Source organism: Pteronotus mesoamericanus, unplaced genomic scaffold (assembly GCF_021234165.1).
Source record: "Pteronotus mesoamericanus isolate MK-2021 breed Mesoamerican mustached bat unplaced genomic scaffold, CSHL_Meso_final contig_73, whole genome shotgun sequence".
NCBI lineage: Eukaryota > Metazoa > Chordata > Mammalia > Chiroptera > Mormoopidae > Pteronotus > Pteronotus mesoamericanus.
The window spans coordinates 16,427,279-16,453,257 of NW_026555245.1; the positions used below are offsets into that span (position 1 = coordinate 16,427,279).

The following is a 25,979-nucleotide window of genomic DNA, read 5'->3' on the forward strand; positions in this document are numbered from 1 at the left end:
TTCCCTGATCACCATAAAAGACCTAAAGAGAAAACTGTAAGAATACAGACCAGTGTTAGGAGGAAGCAGAGGTGGGCTCTCCCATAGGCCTTCCCTTTGATGATATTTGAGAATGTGTGAATCAAAGGACTAAAACCACTTCCCTTTTGCCTTAATGCATTTTCTCCTAAATTCTGGATACTGTAAAAGAAGTTCCCTTGCTTTTCAAAAACCTAAGATGGGTTATACAATATGGGAAACAGTCTGTCCCGATTGATTTTAAAGAGGAGAGTGAATGTGCCCTTTTCCTATCTAGCTGTTGACTTCATATATAAATCTTCACAGACTTCTCAGTTTAAGTAAACTACCAGTGTTCAAGGGCTGCTATTTTGAGAGGCACTGTTTATCAATAAACATTGCCTGGGTTATTTTTTGGATCAAAACAATGATGCTCTTGTGGGCTTTATTTGACTTTTGCCTTTCAACTGTTAAGATGCCATTCACTACTCCAGTGAGTAAAAAATGCTCCTGCCTGGTTAAGCCTTACAAGAAAGATAACTTCCTTATCTACTTACACATAAAAACGAAGCACAAGGTGCTCAGAAAATATGTGATTGTGGCACACCTCTTGATTTTTATTTCTATTTTTTTTGGGGGGGGAGTTTGTAGTTTATATATAATTAAATATAAATTTATATTCATATAATTAAAAAACCTATAATGGCTTCTGGATTATTTTATAAACATACAATTTATTTGATGAGATTTGAAACTAAATTTTCCCCTTCTTGTCTGAATTTTTAGTTATGGTTTTTATTGATTTCCCTCCTAAGATTAAGGGTATAACAGAATATTCTATTGATAGAAGTGCTTTTCTCTTTAAAACTACTTAAATGGCACTACTTGTGGTGTAAAATATAGGCAAAAAGTAATCCTCTTCTTCCTGTTGTCCTCTTGTGACCCAGAGATTTACCTCTAGAAGTAAACCCAGTTTGCAAATATTTTTCTAACATCTAAAAAGTAAATCTAATACTTTTTTTCCGAAACCATGAGTAAACTACTAGCATGTTTAAGTAAAAACAGAAAAGACACCTTGAGTATTCTTTGGGATTTAACAGGTACATTTATGAATTTTTTTAGTTGAAATTAATAGCTGATTTCCTCAATATCATATGGTCTAAATTTGATAAAATAGGCATATTTAAAAAAAATTGTTATTTATACTGTTTTCCATGTATATTGGAATAGTTTCCTATCTTAGTAAGTAGAATATTCTGAGCACTAAATTTGGGGGACAAAAATGAGATTCATAGGAACTCATGTCAGATTATTCAAAGAACTCACAATTCAACAATGAAAAGGTAAATAATCCACTTTAGAAATAGCCAAAGGATCTGAATAGACATTTCTCCAAAACAGATATGCAATTGGACAATAAAGCACATGAAAAGATGCTCGGCATCACTAGTCATCAGGGGAATGCAAACGAAAACCACACTGGGAGAGCACTTCGAGCCCACTAGGATGGCTACGACACAAAAGACAGGTGTGTGTTGGAGAGGATGTGGAGAAACTGGAGCCCTCCTGCACTGCTGATGGGAATGTAAAATGGTGCTGCTACTCTGGAAAACAGTTTCATGGGTCCTTAAGACCATTTGAGCCAGCAATTCTTTTCCAAGAAATATGCCCAAGAAAAACGAATATATATACGTCCACATAAAAACTTGTACATGGGTGTGGCTGGTGTGTCTCGGTTGGTCGGAGTGTTGTCCCATAAACCAAAAGGTTGTGGGTTCTATTCCGGTGAGGGCACATGGCTAGGCTGTGGGTTCATCCCAGGTCGGGGAATGCACAAGAGGCAGCTTTGATGTTTCTCTCTAATGCCAATGTTTCTCTTCCTCTCTCTTTCCCTCCCTTCCATTCTCTAAAATCAGTAAGCATGTCCTTGGATGAGGATTAAAGAAAAATCCATTCCCATCATTTGTCTCTTAAAATTCCAAGTATTAAAAAAAAACGTGTACATGAATTTTCACCATAACAATATTCATAACAGCCAAAAAGTGTAAATTACACAAGTTTCCACTAACTGATCAATTGATAAATAATTCTCACAATGGAAAATTTTGGGGCAATAAAAAATAATGAAATACTGATATATACAACAACATGGTTGTTGAAAACGTGGTTAGTGAAAGAAACTTATCATACAGTCCCACCTATTATGTTATTTATTTTATGTGAAATGTACAGAATAAGCAAATCTATATAAAGAGAAAGCAGATCTGTGGTTACCAGGGACAGGAATAAGGGCGGGAACAGAGAGTGACGGCTCTCAGGTATACGGTCTCTTGTTCGGGGTGTTGAAAATGTTCTAAAATTAGACCCTACTGTTAGTTATACAACTCTTGGAATACATTAAAAATCACAAACCTGTATACTTTAAATGAATTAATTATATTTGTGAACTATATCTCAATAACATTTTTTAAAAAAAGGTTTCATGAAGTACCTGAGAATCATGATTCTAAACTTGGTCTCTTAGCACATGGTATTAGAAGTAACAGAAATTTGTTGGCATAGATTATCTTAGGCCACATTTTAGAACCATCTGCTTTGAATAAAGCCCTGACTTATTTGCCAGCCATTCAAAAGAAATTATCTTTTTCCTAATAGAGAAAAAAAGTCTGACCGACCTCATAAGAGGTCTGGGCTCTGAGGTTTCACGCCTGAGGTGAAGAGACCATGTGTGCAACCCATGGCGCCTGGAGAACCCTCTCTCGTGTTGCAGGGCGAGCGCTGGTACAGCACAGAACACAGGTAAGGGGACCTCCGTCCTGGAGGAGGCCCAGCCTGGAGCTTGCAAACTGCTGGCCCACAGTATGGCTGGGAGAAGTGAGTTTTGGACCCAAAGAGATTTTCGGAGTTTGAATGATCACTAAATTAAGAGATAAGAAATTCTTACAAACAAAACAAAAAAACCAAAAAAAACCCAAGAGTTTTCCACCACTTCTTAAGAGAGACCACAACAGCTGGCAAACTCTGAGTCCACAGTGCTGAGTGGCAAGGAGGTTGTGGCTGCCCCCTTTAAACTGGGCATGTCCCCTCCTGTCCCTAGGGTCCCCACTACTCTCTTCTGCATTATACCTGGCCTGTTCTACTCATTTGCATCATCTCTGCCTGGCCCCTCCGGGCACTTCTTAGCGCAACACTTCCTCACAGACAGGGAAGCTAAGGCCCAGGGAGCTGCAGTGGCTTGTCCAAGGTCACACTGTAACTGAATAGAGTTAGGGCCTGAACTTGGTTTTCTCAGTAAGCACCTTTTCTACGGCCATCTCTGCTGAAATGCCAAAACCAAGGTAGCTTAGGTAACGTGTCTAGGAACTTAAAACAATCACATAAATCAGCAAAAACAAGTGCAGTATATGACGCTTGATGTAAGCTTGGCAATCTTTGTTCTCCTGAGAAGAGCAATGATGGGTCGAAGCGTATGAGAAAAAAAGTAGCTTTACAAGGCAACATTGTTTTTGGAGTTATATTTATTATATTAAACTGTAAACTGGGTATTTTATAAACAAATGAAATTCAATGATCACAGTTTGAAACTTTGTATACTATTTGCTGTTTTATAATTAAAAGATATATATGTGTATTTTGGTACAATTTTTTTAAAAATGTATTGGGGTAACATTGGTTAATAACATTTTTTGTTTCCAGTGTGTGATTTTATAACACAGCATCTGTATATTGCACTGTGTGCTCACCACCCAAAATCCAGTCTCCTTCCATCACCATATGTTTGACCCCCTTTACCATCTTCACCCTCCCCTCACCCCACTTCCCCCTGGTAACCACCATGCTGTTGTCTGGGTCTATAAGTTTGTGTGGTTGTCTGTTGCTTTCTGTCTTATATTCCATGCATGTGTGAAGTCATGTAGTTCTTGTCATTTTCCCTGTGACCTGTTTTACTTAGAATGATACTCTCAAGATCCACCCATGTTGTCGTCAATGGCAATGTTTCATCATTTTTTATGGCTGAGTAGTATTCCCCTGTATGTGTGTACCATATCTTCTTTATCCAATCATCTGTCAAAGGACACTAAGGTTGTTTCCATGTCTTGGCTATTGTAAATAATGTTACAATTAATATAGGAGTACATATATTTATGAATAAGTGTTTTCAAAATTTTTGGGTAGATATCCAGAAGAGGGATTACTAAATCACATGGTAGCTCTATTCTTTTTGTTTCTTTTTTGTTTAATTTTGTTTCATTTTGAAGATAAAGGTGTATTTTTTCCTAATCAAGAAATCTTTCACACAGGACATAAAGTATTGTTTGGGCTTAAGAACCTTTATACTTAAATGTGTATGTCCATTGCTGCTTAAAATATTGATGAAATATTGTTAGAGTAGGCAGATATTATAAGAATAAACCATACAACCCAGATAAATGCAACTAAAGCCTTTCTTGGTGATCCCCCAAGTAATAAAGGTAAGACATGTTCTGAAAGGATTTTCATTCAAATATCTATGTCACTGATCAATTTCATGTTTGTTTCTCTTCAGTTCTGACACTGGGGAATAGTCCTGCTACAGGCTCTGTTTTCTTGCTGTACTGTGGGTTTCCTGGGCACAGCCTATTTGGAATCAGTTTTTAATTTTTCTGGCTGAGAGTTCCCCAGATTCCGTTTTAGGGTTAACTTATAAGTGAGGGCACCTCTCTTGGGCGGAATGCCCTAATAACCCAGTGGTCAGGTCGGATGCCCGGCCACTGTTTAGCCTCATAGCTTGGGAAGGCCCACTTCTAGAGTCAATTGTTAAAGGCGTGACTGTGTTTATGAGTCCAGCTACTTGTCTGGTTCCGCACCATCAAGTTTTGCCATAAGTCCCTCAGTTCGGACTGTCTGGGGCTAATTGCACCTCATGTGCAACAGGCACTCAGGAGACCCAATCTGCCAGTTCTGTTCCTCCCTGGTAAAAGCGGAGGAGCTGCCAGTCCTCTTCAGCTCTTCTGTTCTCTGCAAGGTCACAAACTTGTCCCAGATGAGAGGGACAGGAGGGGGAATTTCACGTGCTCCTAGCACTCTCGGTGAGAGCAGCCATTAATGGTTCTCTGATGCCACACAGGCTTCTCTGTCATTTACAAAAATGCTCCTTTCTGTTATCAGCAATATTAGCTTGGCTCCACTGGAGAGCATTAGCCTGGCTGGACTGCTGAAAAGAACCATCAATAATCTTATAGCCTGGAACACTCTGATTTCTGACTGCGGACCTAATGAGTGTTTTACAGCTAATTCGCGTGGGGGAATTGGCTCAGAAATACATGGTACAATCTGTTGTTTTTTGTCTTTTAATAGTCATCCTCTCACAGCCTTCATTTTTAAAATCAAAGTAATAACATCATAATATATGTAATACAGATGACTTATGACGAAATAAATAACCCCCTGCCCCCCCACCTCATTACCCCCTAGGGGCAGCTCCTTTTATGACTTCTTTTTGTAGCTCTTCCGGTGGTTCCTTCATACCTTTTTAAAAATTATAATCATATACTTTAATTTTTAATTTTAATTTTTTAAAATTAAATTGATTGGGGTGGCATTGGTTATTAAAATGACACAGGTTTCAGGTGTACAGTTCTACAGTCCATCATCTGGATATTGTATTGTGTGTTCGCCTCCCTAAGTCAAGTCTCCTTCCATCACGGTTTATCCCCCCTTTATCCTCTTCTACTTCCTCACTACCCCTTCCCTCTGGCAATCACCACACTGCTGTCTGTGTCTATGAGTTGTGCCCCTCACCTTTTTCACCCAGCCCCTCCTCAACCCGTCACCCCCCTGAGTACAAAGAAATTGTACTGAAATATACATACATATCTTTTAAGTATAAAACAACAAATAGTATACAAAGTTTCAAAGTTTACACCTCTGAGAACTGTCAGTCTGCTCTCTGTAGCTATGAGTTTGTTTTTATTTTGTTAGTTTATTTTGTTTATTACATTCCACATATAAGAGAAATCATATGGTACTTGTCTTTCTCTGACTGGCTTATTTCACTTAGTATATTCCTCTCCAGGTTCATCCATGATGTCACGAAAGGATTTCCTTTTTTTTTTTAAACTGTTTAGTAGTGTTCCACTGTGTAAATGTACCATAGCTTTTTAATCCATTCATCTACCGATAGGCACTTGGGCTATTTCCAAATCTTTGCTATTGTAAATAATACTGCAATGAACATTGGGGCGCATATATTCTTATATGGATTCCCACCAACAGTGCATGAGGGTTCCCTTTTCTCTATATCCTCACCAAAACTTGTTGTTTGTTGACTGACAGGTGTGAGGTGATATTGTGGTTTTAATTAGCATTTCTCTGATGATTAGTGATGTTGAGCACTTTTGCATGTATGTTGGCCATCTGTATGTCCTCTTTAAAGAAGTGTCTATTTAGGTCATCTGCCCATTTTTTAATTGGGTTGCTTGCTGTTTTGGTGTTGAGTTTTTAAGGTCCCTATAAATTTTGGATATGAACCCCTTATCAGATGTATCACTGGAAAACATGTTCTCTCATTCAGTGGGTTGCCCTTTCATTTTGATGGTTTTCTTCGATGTGCAAAAACATTTTAGTTTGGTACAAACCCATTTATTTATTTTTTCTTTTGTTTCCCTTGTGAGGAGATATATCAGAAAAAAATGTTGCTACCAGAAATGTCTGAGATTTTACTGCCTAAGTTTTCTTCTAAGATTTTTATGGCTTTGAATCTAAATAGTTTTTCATCCATTTTGAATTTATTCTTATGTATGGTGTAAGAAAGTGTTCTATTTTTGCATGTATTTGTCCAATTTTCCTAACTTCATTGTGGGTTCTTTCCTCCTTTGTCAAATTATAATCGACTATAAAGGCATGGGTTTATTTCTGGACTCTGTATTCTGTTCCATTGATTTGTATGTCTGTTTTTATGCCAGTACCATGCTGTTTTGATTACTATGGCCTTGCAGCATGATTCTTGCAACTTTGTTCTTTTTTCTTAAGACTGCTTTGGCTATTCAGGGTCCTTTGTAGTTCCATATAAATTTTGGAATATTTGTTTTAGTTCTGTGAAACATACCATTGGTATTTTGATAGGAGTTGTGTTGAATCTATACATTGCTTTGGGTAGTATGAACACTTTAATGATGTTAATTCTTCTTATCCATGAACACAGTATATGCTTCCACTTAATTGTATCTTCTTCAGTTTCTTTCTTAAGTGTCTTCTAATTTTCTGAGTACAGGTCTTTTATATCCTTAGGTAATTTTATTCCTAAGTGTTTAATTTTGTAAATGGGTTGTTTCCTTAGTTTCCCTGATAGTTCATTAGTGGTGTATAAAAATACAACTGATTTCTGGATATTTATTTTGTATCCTGCTACTTCACTGAATTCATTTATTATTTCTAGCATTTTTTTTTGGTGGAATCTTTAGGATTCTCCATATACAGTGTCATGTCATCTGCAAATAATGACAGTTTTACTTCTTTCTTTCCAATTTGGATGTTTTATTTCTTGTTCTGGTCTGACTGCTGTGGCTAGGACTTCCAGTACTATCTTGAATAAGAGTGGTGAAAGTGGACATTCCTGTCTTGTTTTCAATCTTAAGGGAAATGCTTATAGGTTTTGCCCAGTGAGTATGATGTTGGTTATGAGCTTGTCATAAACGGCCTTTATTAGGTTGAGGTATGTTCCCTCTATTTCCACTTTGCTGAGAGTTTTTTAATCATAAATGGGCACTGAGTTTTATTAAATGCTTTTTCTGCATCTATTGATGTGCTCATGTGATTTTTATCCTTCATTTTGTCTATGTGGTTTGTCACGTTTATTGATTTGTGGCTTTTGTACCAACCTTGTATCCCTGGAATAAATACCCCTTGATTATAGTATATGATCTGTTCAAGGGATGGCTGAATGCAGTTTGCTAATATTTTATTGAGGATTTTAGCATCTATGTTCATCAGGGATATTGGCCTAAAATCCCCTAGTATGGCTCTATTACTGTCAGTGTCTCCCTTTAATGCCCATCAAGATTTGCATTACATATTTAGGTGCTACTATGTTGGGTGCATAAATATTTACAAGGGTTATATATCCTCTTGTTGGATTGCTCCTTTTATCACTATGTAGTGTCTTTTTTTGTTTCTTACTACGGCCTTTGAAGTCTGTTTTGTCAGATAAAAGTATTGCAAGTCCAGCTTTTTGTTTCATTTCCCTTTACATGAAATATCTTTTCCATCCCTTTACTTTTCATCTATTTTTATCTCTTGTAGACAGCATATATATGGGTCTTGTTTTCTTATCCATTCAGCTACCTCATGTCTTTTGATTGGAGCACTTAAGCCATTTACATTTATTTTATTTTTTAAAAAGATTTTGTTATTTATTTTTAGAGAGAGGGGAAGGGAGGGAGAGAGACATTAGTGTGCGGTTGCCTTTTGCACGCCGCCTGCCTGCAGCCACCCCATCCCACCCCGCACTGGGGACCCGGCCTGCAACCCAGGCACATGCCCTAACTGGGAGTTGAACCTTTGGTTCCCAGCCAGAACTCAATCCACTAAGCCACACCAGCCAGAGCTAAGCCATTTACATTTAAAATGATTATTCTTAGGTATGTATTTATTGCCATTTTATTCTTTTAATTATGTTCCTCTGTTTCTCTCTTCTTCTTAAAGAAGAGCCTTTAACATTTCTTTTTTAAAATAATTCAGGTGACATTGGTTAATAAAATTATATAGGTTTCAGGTGTATATTTTATTGTGTGTTCACCACCACATGTCAAATCTTCTACCAGCACCTGGCCTGGGGCAGGCAGGTGAAGTCCCAAGGCACCCTGAGATCCACCGCTGCCTGTTCGGCTCAGTCCCTGAGACGGCCTCTGGCGATACTCGAGTTGCACGAGGAAGGTTCTCAGCAAGCGCCAGGTGGGGCAAGTGGTGGTCGCCAGATCGATACAGCTTCCAACTCAGTGACAGCACCGCGTCTGAGGTCACTCGGTAAATGCCCCATGGAATACCAAGACTAGCTGCCATCTGCTGGGCGCTCACGCACCGTTGGGGTGCGGCAGGGTCTCGGACAGCTTTCAGGACAAGGCCAGCAGAGTTCATCAGGCCCAAACAGACCAAGGTCTGGCTGTGAAGGGAGGGCTCTGCACTGGCTGTTCATGCAAGGGAAAAATGGCCCTGTCTTACAACCCCGCAACTCTGTCCGGGGTTCTCCCCAGACCTCAGCAGGGCGGACCAGAGGAGTCAGGAGTGAGGGGCCCAGGGAGTGCGGCTAGCAGATCTCCTGTGAGTGGGGGGCGGTGCCAGTCAGGTTCGGGGAAGGTGAGGGGAACGGCAGTGCAGGACGAGAGTGACTCAGCACAGGGGTCCCAGTGTCTGTCCCACCCTCCTTCTGCCGGCGCCCACAGTGAGGGATGTGAACGAGATTTTGTGCACTGGCTCTTTACGAGGGCTCTCATGTTCCCAACAGCCTCCCTTCTCTTCCTGGGGGACAGAATACCCACTGATTTCTCACAGCCAGATGTTATTTGGGCACCTCTTCCTGGCTCTGGTGCCCTGGGCTGGGGAGCCTGGTGCGAGGCTGAAACCCCACACTCCTCAGGGGGAACCTGTGCAGCTGAGGTATCCCTCCAGGATCTCAGCGGCTGCCCATGGGAATGGGATCAGCCCTTTCCAAGTCTCTCACCTTCTCACTGGTCTTGATGTGGCAACTTCTCTTTGGCTAGTCTTCAGCTGGTTATTCACGTTTGTTGCTCTATATTTTGGTTGTAATTCCAATTTGGTGCTGGGAGGAGGTGACTGTAACATCCACCTACTCCACTGCCATTTTCTTAGTATCCTCTCTTCATATCTTTCAATGAATCAGGGAATAAATGATATTCTCAACCTAAGGCAGCATCTATTGATTCCATATGAAGGACATTGACCCTGTCCTACTCTGCACTTCCTCCTGACCTTTGTTAATATATTTTATTTATTTTGTTGCAGTACATAATGTACTAAATAACCTTTTTTATTCCACTAACCACACAATGTATGTCCTTTCATTTCCCACATTATTTCACCTTTGTCCATGCTTTCCCTCTTACTTTGTATCAGATACACTTAAAATTTTTTAATCTCTACTTTGTCATGGCTCTCACTAGTTATATTCTATTTTGAAGTTATAATCTAATTTTTCCTCCTTTGTCCACGGATTGGCTCCAAAATTAGAAAACTGATATATATGGTTTATTATGACTATGTAAAATACTGCTAATGCCTGGCCATCAGTGAGTGAGTGCTACATTTCCTTCTCTGGGTGCAAAGTAAAACATTCACAACATCAAGGTTGAATGGAATCTCTCTGTCTCTCTGTCTCTCTCTTTCTACTTTTGCTTAAATGCAGAACCCAGAGAGTGTCTCCACTCAGAGCACAGGCCTAGATATCAGCCCTGCTTCTCTGGTTATTAGCTGTAACACTGGGCAAGTCACGAAACTGAGCTCCTGAATCCTGATGTGTAAATAAGGATGACTGTCCCTGCCCAGCCCCCTCACAGGGGCACCAAGAGGACTAAGTCAGATATTATAAGGGAAAGGGAGGTGAACAGAGGGTAATGCTCTTCTGTGTAAACAAATGGAGTATCACGGTGACTTTCACCTCTGGGGCTCCACCCTTTTTCTGGGTGTGGAAGAGGGAGCTTTGATGAGGTCTGCCTGTATAGACATATTTATCACAAGATTGTGGAAAGAATCCCATCTCTGCTCTTCTAAGTTTAGCTACCAGAACATTAACTAATAACAAATGTGGACAGGAAAACTACCTGCAGAGAAAACCCACACATACAGCCTGGTCTCAGTTAGAGACTGTAAACCCTTGTTCAGTCCTCGTGCCACCTTCTGCTTAGGGAAGGGCATAGTCCAACATGACTCAGGCATTTCAGATGTGATGGTCAAGCCAACACCCTGTGCCCCTCTCAGAGAAGCCCCCCTCTGGCGGGGGGTGGCCTGGGGCGGGGCGGAGGTTGCTCTAGGCTGTGGAATTCTGAAGCACTGGCACGGGGTTCCTGTGTGCAGCCTGGATAGCGTTAGGGTACAGCAAATCTCATGCCCCTGCCGGCAAGGAGCATCTCCTTCATGCTCACGTCCTTGCTCAGTGTACAGTATGGACCCAGAGACGTGGGCAGCCCCGGGCCGTAATCACTGTGTCCAGACTGCTTTACCACCCCCCTTTCAAACCGACCCTGCCAAACAGGAGGCTTTCAGAGGGATGTTTCTTTGTCTTTTCAGCCGTGAGCACAGCTGCTGCTCTTTCACGCTCTCCCACTTTTGCTAATTTTAGACTAGGAGGCCTTCTGTTTCAAACGAAGGCAAGCAGAGCTAGGCTGTCTGTTACGGACTGATGGCTGCCACGTGGGTCTAGTCTTGGATTTAACAGCGTGCTGCCAGGTCTGTTAGTGAAACTGGGCCCTAACATTGGCACCAGGCACAAATACACACACACACACACACTTATTTTTTTTAAATTTTATGTGACTTTCTAGAGAGAACCACAGGCCTTCTCAACAGATCAAATTGGATCAGACTTATCCCAGAGGCTTAAGCAGGTGCAGTTAGCAGCTCAGAAACCTTAATATGACTTCACGAGAACAGTGGAACCAAAATCAATGGAATTCAGGTAGCAGAGAGGCTACTTTTACCACCTGAGCCCCATTAAGAAGCAAGCAAGGGGTCCTCCAATAAAGCAGATCCAGTTCAGGGACCCAGTACAAACACATCACTGATAATCAAACTCTGCCCAAGTGGAATTTCCTTGTTCTCTCTCACCCCTTCCACATCCCTAACCTTAGACAGCTTAGTTCCAAGGCTACTCATCCAGACCCCCCGAATTAGAATTAATATGTACAATCTCTGCTTACCCTCCTAAGCCTTTGTTTGGGGATCCTACTTTGAGCTTTGCCTCTGGTCTCCTCGTTCAGGTGGCCTGATGAATAAATATCTCTCTCTCTCTCTCTCTCTCTCTCTCTCTCTCTCTCTCTCTCTCTCTCTCTCCCTGAAACCTGCTGCCTCAGACTTTTCACTTCTCTGTAAGCAGTGGGCATCGAACTCACTGCCTTTGTTCACCTTAGTTCTGTGGACAGGAAGCCACGGTTGTTCAAAGGCAGGAAGCAACTGAGCTCCCACCACCAGCAGGTTTAGAACAAGCACAGAAATGGGGTGAGGGCCCTCTCTTTGAGTATGTGTGTGGGTGGAGGGAGAAACGTTTTCACAAAGGAATCCTCATCCAAGTCCAGGGCTTTTTCCACAGCATATCTTTGGGAAATTTATTTTTCTTTCCAACATCCACCCAAACATTTAAAGCCAACAGTCATCATTGACTTTGATGACTGCATTACAGACATTATTTCATTTAATTATTAAAGATAACCCTGGAAGGTTGGGTTTCTTATTTATTTTGTACATGTGAGTACTAAGGCACTTGTCTAACCACAGTTAATAAATAGTGGCAGCTGGATTTGCCTCAAGCTGTCTGATCACTGCAGAGACGTAGCCCTTTGCTGTATTTCTAAGGTATCCCCAGCAACAACGGCTCAGTTATAAAAGAAAAAGGTAGACTCCCGGTCAAGATGGTGGGTAGATAAAGTCTGTGTTCACCTCCTCCCACAACCACATCACAATTACAATTAAATCATAAAACAGTCATCATTGAGAATAATCTGAAGAAAAGCTGAATGGAACTCCTATAACTAAGGATATAGAGCAGCAGCTACGATGAGACTGGTAGAAAGGGTGGAGAAGGGGAAAGGACAAATCCCACTGTGTGGCAATGAAGACCTGGGAGGGCTCTCCTGGCTGCAGAGGCACCCCTGAGGAGCAAGGGTCCCAGAATCACACGCCGCCCCCCAGCCTGGGGCACCAGTACCAGGAAGAGGAATCCCCATAACTTCTGGCTGTGAAAACATGTGGGGGTTGTAGCCTCGTGAGACAGAGGGCTTCTGGAGTCCCAGGCAGTCCCCTCACACACAGACTCACTCACAGACGCGCTTGCTCTGGGCTCCAGTGCATGCATGGCAGCTTGTAGAGCACAGGGGACATATGGGAAGGAAGTGAATTAATGAGATTCAGGGCAAGAGCTGGAACAACAGTTGTCTCTGGGGACTGTAGCAGTGGAAGGCACCATTGATCCTTTATTGAGCCCTCTCTCCACCCAGCTGACAGGTGCAGGTAGGCACCAAATCTGAATGCATCATAAACTAACACTGTTCATCCAGCCCTGATGAATCAGTGAGACCCCAACCTATCCAACTCTTACCTGAGGCACAAGTCACTTCCAGAAGTTTTTCCACCTAATCAACCTGCCTTGGCTCATACTACAGAATTTCCTAAAATCTCTCAGAGGTTCACAAACCCTAAACAAACAGTGGCTGGCCTTAACATGTCCTGTACCTCTTGTTAAGCAGTCCCAAGCCTGCCTCAAGTGGTGACTGGCCTCAGCTTGCATAATAACTCCCATCAGATAGCCCCAAGCCTGGCATAAGCTACAGGCAGCATTGATTTGGAGTGCAGTTTCAACTAAGCAGCCACAAAGCCAGGACAAGTGGTGGTTGGCCATAGGTCACATTGTGGTGCCCAGCATAGGCTCCCGAGCCTGGCACTAGTTGCATCTGGCTCTGGTTCACAACGTAGCCTATCCCAGGCACCTCCAAGTCGAGCACAAGCGACAACCAACTTTGTAGCTCCCACCAGATGTTCCCAATCTGAACTTTGCCTTCACTGGGGCTCTTCTTAAGAGGATGTAGATCCAGTTCACCAGGTGGGTGTCTTCAGACCACATCAGTGCCCTTTTAAGAGGCCCCTGTTCTGTGGGATCATCTCTATACAACAGCCTGTCCACTGTAGTCACGGCCGGCCCTCATAGCCACTCAGCCTGAGGGTCAGTCCTACCCACTGATATGCCAACATCAATCCGGGCTCAACTACAACAAGAGGGCACACACAACCCACACAGGGGACACCCCTGGAACACCTAGCTCAGGTGAGCAGGGACTGTACCACTGGGCTTCACAGGACACCTACTACATAAGACCACTCTGCCAACACTGGGAGACACAGCAGGTCTACCTAACACACAGGAACAGAGGGAGTCAGCTGGAGTGCAGACAAAGAGACATGTCCCGAATGACAGAGCAGGACAAAATTCCGGAAGAAGAGACAAAATGGAGACAAGCAATCTATTAGATACTCAGTTCAAAACTGTGTATAAGGATGCTCAATGAACTAAGAGGAATAATAAATGATCTCAGTGAGAACTTCAACAAAGATAGAGAGATCATAAAACAAACAAACAGTAGAAATGAAGAAGGCCACACCCGAAGAATACATTAGAGGGAACCAACATCAGATTAGATGGAGCACAGGACTGAATTTGTGATTTGGAAGACAAGGTAGGTAAAAACACCTAATCAGAACAGCAAAAAGAAAAAAACAATAAAGTTTAAGGGACTGCTTGTACAACACCAAGTTTACCAACATTCACATCACAGGGTTACCAGAAAAAAAGAAGAGAGAGCAAGGGATAGGTTTCAAACCTATTCAAAGAAATAATGACTGAAAACTTTCCTAACCCAGTGAAGGAAACAGACATACAAGGTCTGTCCAGAAGGTATCGAGCCATGTAATATGAGAAAGAGAGACATTTATTGAAGAAGATACAAGAAACATTGTACATAGGACAATGGCACCTCAGTCCCCTTCAAAGTAGGCACCTTGGGACCTCACACAGTTCTCTTAATTGCCATTAGCTGCCCCATTGTATTTTCCTGAATCTCATCAACAGTCTAAAATCTCCTCCTTTTCAAAGGTGATTTTAATTTTGGGAAAAGCCAGAAGTTGCAGGGTGCCGAATCTGGACCTAGCGGGAGCTGATTTGAGGTTTCACCAAAAAACTCTGCACGAGACGTGATGCATGTGTGGTCACATTGGTGTGAGGAAGCTGCCAATCACCAGTTGCCCATAGCTGTGGCCTGCTGAATCATCCAAATAGTTTTTGCAAAATAATGTTCAACACTAAATTTGATGCACATTTGTTGCTCTACTCACTCAGTCATTTTGAATGCGATGGCCACACAGTACACATGCTCACTCAATGTTGTCTACCGCCCCCACTGACTAGTACAGTGAAGTCATTGTTGTTCATGCATGTGCATTCCAGTCCACTTTCCTTGGCTGCCAGGTTACATCAGTGTTGTGCAAACCATTCTCTTTATATTAACAATGGCTGGACTTTTTCCAGACAGACCTCATATAAGTCCAGGTATTGCAGAGAGCCCCAGACAAAATGAATTCAGAGGCCCACACCAACACACATCATAATTAAAATGCCAACGATTAAAGACAAAGAGAGATTCCTAAAAACACCAAGAGAGAAACAGTTACCACAAGGGAGCTCCATAAGACTGTCAGGTGACTTCTCAACAGAACCTTTGCAGGCCAGAAGGATTGGCACAAAATATTCAAAGCAAAAAACAAAGACCTACAACCAAGATTACTCCACCAAACAAGGCTTGTCATTTAGAATTGAAGGAGAACGTTTCCTAGACAAGAAAAAGCCAAAGGAGTTCATCACCACTAAACCAGTATTACAAGAAAAGTTAAAGGTACTTCTGTAAGTAGAAAAGATAAATATGGATAAGAAAATATAGGAAAGAAAAAAATTCTACTGACAAAAGCAAACATTTAGCAAAGGAGCAGATCAACTCTAAAGCTACTATAAAGGTTAAAAGGCAAAAATTACATGTAATTATGACAATAAATCAAGGGATAAACACAAATACACAAAAGAAGTAAAAATGAATGATAAATTTAGAATGTGTTCAAACCTAACCAACCATCAACTAAAATAGATTGCTATAAGTGGGATCTATTCCCAGGACACAAGGCTGTTTTGAATATCTCCAAATCCGTTAATGTGATACACACACCACAAAAACAAAGTGAAGGATAAAAATCCTATTATATTTTTAGAAGTAGAAAAGATGTTTGACAAAATCTGGCACCCATTTATGATAAAAATTCTCAGCAAAGTGGGGATAGAGAGACCATACTTCAACATAATAAAGACCATCTATAACAAACCCACAGCCAACATCTTACTCAATGGTGAAAAGCAGAAAGCTTTTAAGTCAGGAAAAAGACAAGGATGTCCACTTTCACTATTTTTATTCAACATAGTGTTGGAAGTCCCAGCTATGGATGTCAGACAAAAAATTGGAAAGAAGAAGTAAAACTGTCATTATTTGCAGATGACAGGATACTATATTTAGAGAGCTCTAAAGGTTCCAACAAAAACTATTAGAACTAATAAATGAATTCAGTAAAGTAGCAGGGTACAAAATTAATATTCAGATATTGGTTTGTATTTTTATACACCAATAATGAACTATCATAAAGATAAATTAAGAAAACATTTCCATTTACAACTTCATCAAAAAATAAAGCACCCAGGAAGAAATTTAGCCAAGGAGATAAAAGACCTATACTCAGAAAGATATAAGACACTGAAGAAAGCTACGAATAAGTAGAAGGCTATACTGTGCTGTGGATAGAAAGAATTAACAACATGTTAAAATGTCCGTATTATCCAAAGTAATATACAGATTAAATGCAATCCCTATCAAAATAGCAATGACTCTTTTCACAATACTAGAACAGATGTTCCTAAAATTTATATGGAACCACAAAGGACACCAAATAGCAAAAGCAATTTTGAGAAAGAGGAACAAAGTTCAGGGTATCATGCTACCCAATATCAAACTATACTACAAGGCACAGTAATCAAAACAGCATAGTACTGGCATCAAAACAGACAAATAGGTCAACAGAATAGAGAGCCCAAAAATAAACCCAGGCCTATACGGTCAGTTAATCCATGACAAATCTATACAATGGGGTAAAGACAATCTCTTCAAAAGATGGTGTTGGGAAAACTGTACAGATATATGCAGAAGAATGAAACTGGATCACTTTCTTATGTCATATACAAGAATAAACTCCAAATGGATTAAAGAGAAATCTAAGACTTGAAACCATAAAACTCCTACAAGAAAACATAGGCAATGTACTGTTTGACATCACTATTAAAATTTTTTTGTATATGTCCACTTGGGCAAGGGAAAAAAAGAAAAACAAGTGGGATTACATCAAGCTAAAATGTTTTTGCACAATGAAGACAACTATCAACAAAAGGAAAAGACAATCTACTGAACTGAAGAAGATATAAGCCAATGATGCACCTGGTAAGGGGTTAATATTCAAAATATACAAGGAATTCATATAACTTAACTCCCCCTTCTCCAAAAAAAAAAAAATCCCAAATGAACAATCCAATTAAAAAGTGGATAGAGGACCCGAATAAACATTTCTCCTGAAAAGACAAAAAGAAGGCCAACAGACATATGAAAAGATGCACAATATCACTAATCATTAGAGAAATACAAATGAAAACCACAAGGAGCTATCACCTCATACCAGTCAGAATGGTAAACATCAATAAGTCAAAAGGAAAAAACAACTGCTGGTGAGGATGTGAAGAAAAGGAAATCCCAGTGCACTGCTGATGGGAGTGTCAATTGGTGCAGCAACGATGGCAAACAGCATGGAGGTCCGTCAAAAAATTAAAAGTAGAACTACCATTTGGCCCAGCAATTCCACTGCTGGATGTTTATCTGAAGGACTCCAAAACACAAATTCAAAAAGACATGCACACCTACGTTCACTGCAGCATTATTTACAATAGCTAAGATACAGAAGCAACCTAAGTGTCCATCAATAGATGAATAAATAAAGAAGAGATGGTATGTATATACAGTGGAATATTACTTCGCCAAAAAAGAATGGAATCTTAACCTTTTGCAACAACACAGATCTACCTGGAGGGTATTGTGCCAAGTGAAATAAGTCGGGCAGAAAAAGGAAAATACCATATGATTTCACTTGTACATGGAATCTGAAAAACAAGATAAATGAACAAAACAGAAACAAACTCACATATACAGAACACATTGATGTTTGCTTGATGGGAAGGTGCTGGGGGGATGGATAAAAAGGTGAAGGGATTAAGAAGTATAAATTGGCAGTTATAAAAATAGTCCTGGGGAGGGAAAGCACAGCACAGGGAATGCAGTCAACGTTACCGCAACAGCTATGCATGGCGTCAGGTGGGTACTCGACTTAGTGGGGTAGTAGCACTTTGTCTAATATAAGGCATACCTGAAACTAATATAGTATTTCATATCAAATATATTTTAAAAAATAAACTTTTCAAGTAAACAGAAAAAGTAGATGCATCTGATTTAATCAAGAGGAACAAGAATAAATGAAGACTAGTAAGAGAAACTTTGATATCCCACATGCAGAAATTAACTTGAGATGGAACATAGACAAAATATGAGAGCTATAACTATTAAGCTTCTAGAAGAAAACAAAGGGGAAAGTGTCCATGACCTTGGGGGTCATGACTAGGAAGGGGTAGAAGGGGATGTTCTGGTGTGATGGGAACGTTCTTTATTTTGGTCTGGGTGATCGTTACTGGGATGTACACATTTGTAAAAATAAATGGAACTATACACTTAAGATTTGTGCATTGTACTGTATATAAAGATTTCAATAATGGACTGTCAGCATCAAAGACAGTATCTGCTTTTCTATTTACAAGACTTTAAATTGTCTATTCAGATGTATGCTTAGCGCCTACTTTGTTCCAGGTACTGTGCTAAAAGGGAAACATACATTGGCAAACAGTTCAGACATGGCTGGGTCACTGACTAAATGAGCTTTAAACAATGTTAGGAATGGATAAATAATTTTGAGAAGTAAATGACTACATATATTATTATCGTAAAATATAAAATCCACCCAGAACCAAAAAAAGAAAAAGAAAAAAAATTAAAAACCTTGATAATCAAAGTAATTTCTACTGGATTTCACAATACGGAAAGGCTTCTACTCTCTTAGAAAACTGCTTTCTTGTTCATATTTGGCAGATCCTAATACCAGAATCAATTCTCTTCCCTTAGGTCTTATCCATGGAGTTGAGAGGTAAGATATATTTAAGTAGACCTCGAAGTTAAGGCTTGGGGGGATAAGAATCTGTAGTCCACGAAACATGCCCAGATAAGTAGCATGCACTGAAAACAGTTAATTGTACTTCCTAGCTAGACAAAGTCCCCCTCTTAAGTCCCAGGGGACCCATGGCCTCTAAGACTGTGAGGAACAGCATAGTGTCTAGAGGAATGAGCTAGAACAAGGGGCAGGACGCTGATTCTGGCACTCCCTGGGCACTCGTTAGCTGAATATGCTATAACTGGGTAGGTGATTTACCCTCCTCGCATCCGTTCCCTCCCCTGTAAAATCAGGACTTTGAATTGGATGAGTTCCTTCCAGCTTCCAAAAGCTTTGATTCTTAGCCTACTTCGGCCTGCTTCGACTTCCTCAGAAAACCAAAGTTAGAGATCAGAGTAGCAGATCAGAAGTACAGTATGCTGAAATGGGAAAACCCTTTGCTGTGTAAGCAAATGGAACCAATAAGGGTTTAAGATAAAATGAACAAAGAATTCCCACCCCCAGCACCGTCATCCCCTATCCCCTACGTGGCACCTCAGTGACATCACTCCACGAGGGTAGTTTGCAGTCAGGTATTCTGCAATCTCTTTGCACTCACTTGCTATCAGAACTGAAAAATCCAGAATGACAAAAACTTATTCAGATGGGTGGCATTGTAGGCTGATTTGTGTCCTCCCCTAAAATTCCTATCCTGAAGTCCCTGCCTCCCCCATCATACTCCAAACAGAATGTGACTTGACTTGTCGATGAGGTCACGGCAAATGTAATTAGTTATTATGAGGTCCTACTAAGGTAGGGGGCTCTAATCTGACTGGCATCCTTATGAAAAAGTGGAATTTAAACACAGACACGTTCACAGGGAGAACATTATATGAAGATAAGGCGGAAATTGAGGTGATGCTTCTGAAAGTCAGGGAATGCCAAAGATTGATAGCAAACCCCTAGAGGTGAAGCCACGTGCAGGGAACAGACTCGCCCTCAAAGCCCTCCGAAGAAAGCAACGCTGCCAACATCTTGGACTTCTGGGCCCCAGAACTACGACACAATAAAGTTCTGTTGTTTAAGCCATTAGTGCGTGGTACTTCGTTTTGGCAGGCTAGCAAACACAAGTGGTATAAATGCGTAACAGAGAAACTTGCCGTGGCAAATCAGCTGGTTCATTAACTTTCTCTCCCTTTCCCCAGCCCAGAACACCAGTCACCTCAACCTGCAGGAAATTTATATTTTGGGCACTTGAAAAAAGGCACCATTCCAATTCTTGGCTAAACACTACATTTTCTGTCTTTAAAAAGGAAGGCCCTTCTTCAGTAAAATCCACCAAATACTTGTTAAGCCTTTATCATTTACCAGGGATCTTGAGACAGTGTTTGTGCCTTAGCTGTCAGACTTTACTCAGGTCCTCCTCCTATGATTGTGCTAAAAAGGCACAGGGCTGAAATGACCATCCTCTGCATAAAAGTGGCATCATTTAGTCAAAATCCAGATCACTATCATGTCCTCAGAAGTTGCTGGGAAAAAAATGAGAACATTTTGCAAGGCAGCCTTGCTATCACAGATGTGTATTGTGATGATAACCCTCCAGGGCTCTCGGGAAACCACAGGCAGAATTGATTTTTAGTGCACTCGTTAGCTTCGGAGAGGCACAGGATGACAGGAAGGCTTCTCATGAGTGGCTAGGCTAACACCAAGCTAATTACAAGGACTGACTGGAATAATCAGAAAGTGTCACAGAAACTACCGGTCTCTGCTGGAGAGGTGACCACCCTGTCCTGAGTCATTAGGAAGGTAAGCAGTTCAGGGAGAGAGAAATCCAACAGAGCCTCTGTGCGCAAAGCATGGGTGGTGCCAGGCTGTGACAATTTGGGAGGTACTGGCATCTCTGGGAAGCACTGGGACTTATTCTGGTTTTCAAATCATGGCTCAACTTTAATAATCTTTGGCAGGGGCCCTTTAATTTTTAGTTTTTCTTATAAATCTATACAGCTTTATGAAGACAAAAACTGACAGCGTGGTAGGACGTTTACATTTAGACAAAATTCTCAAAGAAACCTAACACATGGCTGAAAAGAGGTTACGATGGAGCTCTAGATGCAGGTCTAGAGGATGTCAAGGACTGACGGATCTTGCGATTCAAGACAGAGTTATGGGTATTAGTTAATTCTTAGGATTAGAAACATTTTGTTTTGTTTTATATTATGTTTTAAAGTAAACCATTGCTCCAGTATGAAAGTGTAATCTCTTGAGCCCAGGGATTTTGAAATAATCCAACTCATGAAGTGGTTTGATGAATTGGTGCTGAGAGTGACTGCACCCTGCCACCAACGGTTTCAGGGCTCAAACGTCAAATCACAGTGAGGCTCCAAGGGGTTTTTACCCTAAGAGTAGGGCCTCTTCTCTTTACTCTCACACCTGCTATGCCATCTTCTCCTCCTCCCCAAAGACCTCAGCCAGTGGCTTGGATGGACAGGCTAACATTTATTACTTCATAGCTGGAAAGAAAGGTTCTCCTTGTTAAATCAAGAATTAGCACCTCCAGGACAGAATAACCTGCCTATGTATAAACTCCAGTAAAAGACTTCCCCTTCTCAACCAGTTTCCACCCCCCCCAAATGGCAGCTTTGGTAACTTTTCAGTACGCTTAGATCTTTGTTGGAAACAGCGTTAAGCTCAAGCAGGGAACACTTTGGGCCATTAAGTTTCAAGCATTCACAGTTTTTAAACAGTCTCTCGGCCCTGGTGGGATAGTTCAGGTGCTTAGATAGTTCATTGTCCCGGTAGACCAAGGTTGCAGGTTTGAGTCCCGGTCAGGGCACACACAAGAATCAACCAATGAATGCATAAATGGGTGGAGCAGCAAATCAATCCCTCTCTCTTTCTCTCAAATCAGTTAAAAAAAAAAAAAGTCACAATCCTCATTTAGATGGCCAATGACATTATTTGAAAAGACAAAATATTCTGGATACAGAACTGAATCATCATTAGTTACTTGTTCTTTCCATTGTTTCACCATTTCCCCAATCAGGCCCCAGATTTTAAGAAAAACAATCCTACCCATTTCCCTTTCTTCCAACCCCATCCCTTTCACCCCCAAATAATATATCCAGTAATAGCCAAAACACTACATACATGCTACGCTGTAAAAATGCAGAGTTAACACTACCAGGAAGAAGACCGTGGGCTGTGGAGAGGCTCTTTGAAGATCTACAGTATCTTTTTGCTCTCCCACACACCCATTCTGCAAGTGTTGTCCTCCATAGAAGGCCCTTTGCGTTTCTCATCAAAATACAGAATGGGTCACCTGAAACACATATCCTCCTTCCCTTCCACTGGCTGGTGTGTGTGTGTGGGTGCGCGTGCGCACAAACTGCACAGCACAGAATGGCTTTAAAGCACCTGGGTTGCTGTAGGGCGCAGACACTAGACTGGCCCTTCAAGGACACCTTCTCAAGCCACCTCTATGGTGTCAAGTAGAACTCCTTCCTCTCCCCACTTGAAACCCAGTCAGATATGACAGGGACTGGTCCTCAGAGGAGTTCGTTCTGGCCCTCTTTTTTGTCCTCACCCTCCAGAGGTAGGAATGCCACGCCAGCCTTTCCTCACAGAAGGGTATGACAGCCTGGGGGCACTTGTCACTGGCTTCCTCGGCAGGGCCCAGGTCAGCCTCCTCAGAGTTCTTCCGTTTCATCAGGAACACGAATTCTCCACTGGAGTCTCTAGCCCCAATAATCTGCTCCGGCTCTAAACCCCGGGCAAAGCCTTGTGGCTTTTCTGACTCCTCTTCTTTGGTTTGCTCTCCTCTCCCTTTCCTTCGCAATCAGTCAGCTTTGTGCCAGCCCCTCTCTGATTTATCTGCCTCCAGTGCTGTTTCCTGTGACTGTAGAGACTGGGCAGTGACATCAGGCCAGCCCAGGTTCTCTCTTGGCTCCCGCGCGCTGCCCCTATCCTGGATATCCTGGAATCCTTTCCGTGCTGGGAGCTGCTCCGCTTTGCCCTTTACCACTGGATGGCAGAGAACCTTACCAGCACAGACGACTCTTCCTCCGCTGTTAGCACCTTCTCCACTTTCTTTTGTTTTGTTCTTTTTCCCCATAGTGGCCACCAGCTTTCTGGTATGAAGGGTGGAGCTGCTCAGAGTAGCAGCCGAGAGCCCCAGAGGTCTCGATGCTGTGCTGCAGGGGTGTGGCCTTGGGTGGGGAAGCAGTGGCACCCAGAAGAGGGCCGGCTGCAGGGTGGGTGGAGCCCCTCACTGAAGCAGCGAGCTGCAGCTCCTGGCCGGCCCTCTCGCCTCCTCCGAACCCAAGAGCCTGCACTCTGGGCGGTGGCCCTTTTATACACCGAAACCCTTGCAGTTAAGAAACTGAACTAGGAGCCTTGGAATCAAAGGTCAGTACACACCCCACTTGCTTAAATAGTGGTCCTCAAACTGGTAGGTGCATTAGAGTCACCAAGAGGTCCAGGAAGTGGCATTTTACAACTTGCTCTTTCTGGAGTAGCTCATTCTAGAATCTATACTTTAAGAAATACTGGCTTACAGATACAGAAAGAAAAATACTACACGGTCTCACTTATATGTGGAATCTAAAAAACTCAACTACACAGAAGCAGAGAGTAGAACAGTGGTTACCAGGGGCAAGGAGGTGGGGGAAACGGGAGATGCTGGCCAAAGGGTACAAAGTTGCAGTTCTGTAGTATGAATAGTCTAGAGATCTAATGTACAGCAAATGAGTTAATACTACTGTATTGTATACTAGACATTTGCTGAGAGTAGATTTCAAGTGCTTCTACTACACACACAAAAAATGGTCATACAGAATTCCAGTTCTAAGGTGAGTCAGCCCTGGGGAGGTAATGCACAGCACGGGGACTGTGGTTAACAGCACTGATTTAAAGAGGTGCAGGTTGCAAACAGAGTAGATTAAAAAAAACCCTTTACCTGAGGATACATTCATTGATTTGAGAGAGAGAGAGAGGGAGAGAGAGGGAGGGAGGGAGGGAGGGAAGGAGGGAGGGAGGGAGAGAGAAAAACAACAGTGTGAGAGAGAAACATCAATCGGTTGCCCTCCCATAGGCACCCCAATTGGAGACTGAACCCACAACCCAGGTAAGTGTACTGACTGGGAATCAAACTTGCAACCTTTTGCTGCATGGGACGATGCTCAAAACCAGCACAGCCATACTGGCCAGGGCAGGGTGAGAGTAGATCTCAAATAAAAACAAACAAAAACAAAACCAAACTACTCCCTGGCTGGTGTGGCTCAGTGGATTGAGCGCTGACGTGCGAGCCAAACGGTTGTTGGTTCGATTCCCAATCAGGGCACATGCCTGGGTTGCAGGCCAGATCCCCAGGAGGGGGCATGCAAAAACCAACCACACATTGATGTTTCTCTCCCTGTCCTTCTCCCTCCCTTCCTCTCTGTCTAAAAATAAATAAATAAAAATAATAATAAAAAACAAACAAAAAAACAAACTAAACCAATCAACCAGGAAAAACAAACACAAAACACAATCCTTATGTTTAAGAGTGTAGTGAAGGAAAGAAATAAGCTCACTTTGACTAAATAAAGTCAAATTCTTGGTCTCTACAACATAAAATGTAGCTACTCTGTGAAGAAATGAGTATGTTAATTAGTTTCACTACAGTAATCATTTCACTATGCAGAGCAAATCACCATGTTGTCTACCTTAAATATATACAATTTTATTAAAAAATATTGAAAAAATAGTTCTAGGGGAGAAGAGGTGGTAGTCACTCATGCAAAATAAAATACAGAAAGTACAGTAAGTCCCAAATTTAGCAAAACACTTTGATGAGCTGTATATGTATTATTTCCTATGTAACTTTTTTGCAACTGTACTTTGGAGACATCTGTCACAGACATTCAAAATTAATGTATCAGGTTCTCATAAATAAATACGAAAATCTAAGAAAAGAGAAAAGAAATACTGGCTCAGAAGAATGACGAGGCAGTGAGGTGTGCGGTCCCGAAATGATGTGGTCTGCTTGTCTGAATGACTGAGGACCAGAACCACGCCTCCTAAGCAGCCTGGCAAAGAACGAGGAGGATGTCGGTCACTGCCACCGGAAGCCCTGCCTGTGCCTTCGGGCTTCCGTGCTGGCTCTGCTCTGCGGCTGGTTTCGAGAGCGCCTGGAGGGGTAGCAGTCCATTCCATAGGCCGGACATGGCTGAGGCTCAGGAGCAGTGAATGCCACTGACTTTCCTGGGGGCAGATGTGTGTCACAGCCAATAAACTGCCTTCCGGAAAGCCCGCACAGGTAAACTAGTATATAATTAGTCACTTGTAAAATGCCTTAAAACGCAGCACCCATTATTTGACATTCTACATATGCCTGACTTTTTACATGTTAATGTGTTTAGCAATCTGTAGATACAAATGGTGATGTTTAAAACCTGTCACTGAAATGATATACCCTTTTTCCTTTATTTTACTTAATCCTAAAGAAGTCTTAATGATCCATTTTTGGAGTCTGATTTAAGCTCTAGTTATTTTAGATAATGCTCCATCTCTCTGAGCTTGTTCTTTATCCGTATAATAGCGATAAAAATAACTTTTCTCATTTAACACAAGGTTGACATGAATAATTTATATGCAAGTGCCTACCATACTCCTTGGTCTTGGATGGTGTCTAATAAATGTCTTTTCCCACTTATGCTGGAGGTGTTTGAATTTACCTTCTTTGTTGTTTCCTTGTCTCTAACAGTGTAAGAGCATTTGTGAGGATTCAGTGCGGTGACTCCTATAAACTTTGTCATTTGTGTTCAATACACTTTAGCTATTAAAAGTATTATCAATGAAGATTATTATCATAAACAGATACTGTATGGACTTCAGTAGCACAAATGTACTGGTAA

At 41.6% G+C, this 25,979-nt stretch overlaps 1 protein-coding gene and 1 pseudogene across 2 annotated transcripts in view; both read right to left on the minus strand.

The window, feature by feature from the left end:
* The window catches only part of PIP5K1B (phosphatidylinositol-4-phosphate 5-kinase type 1 beta), a 313,112-nt gene that overhangs the window by 19,675 nt on the left and 267,458 nt on the right, over nucleotides 1-25,979 (minus strand). The window lies entirely within an intron of this gene.
* LOC129078459 (chromobox protein homolog 1-like) lies at nucleotides 22,632-25,278 on the minus strand (annotated as a pseudogene).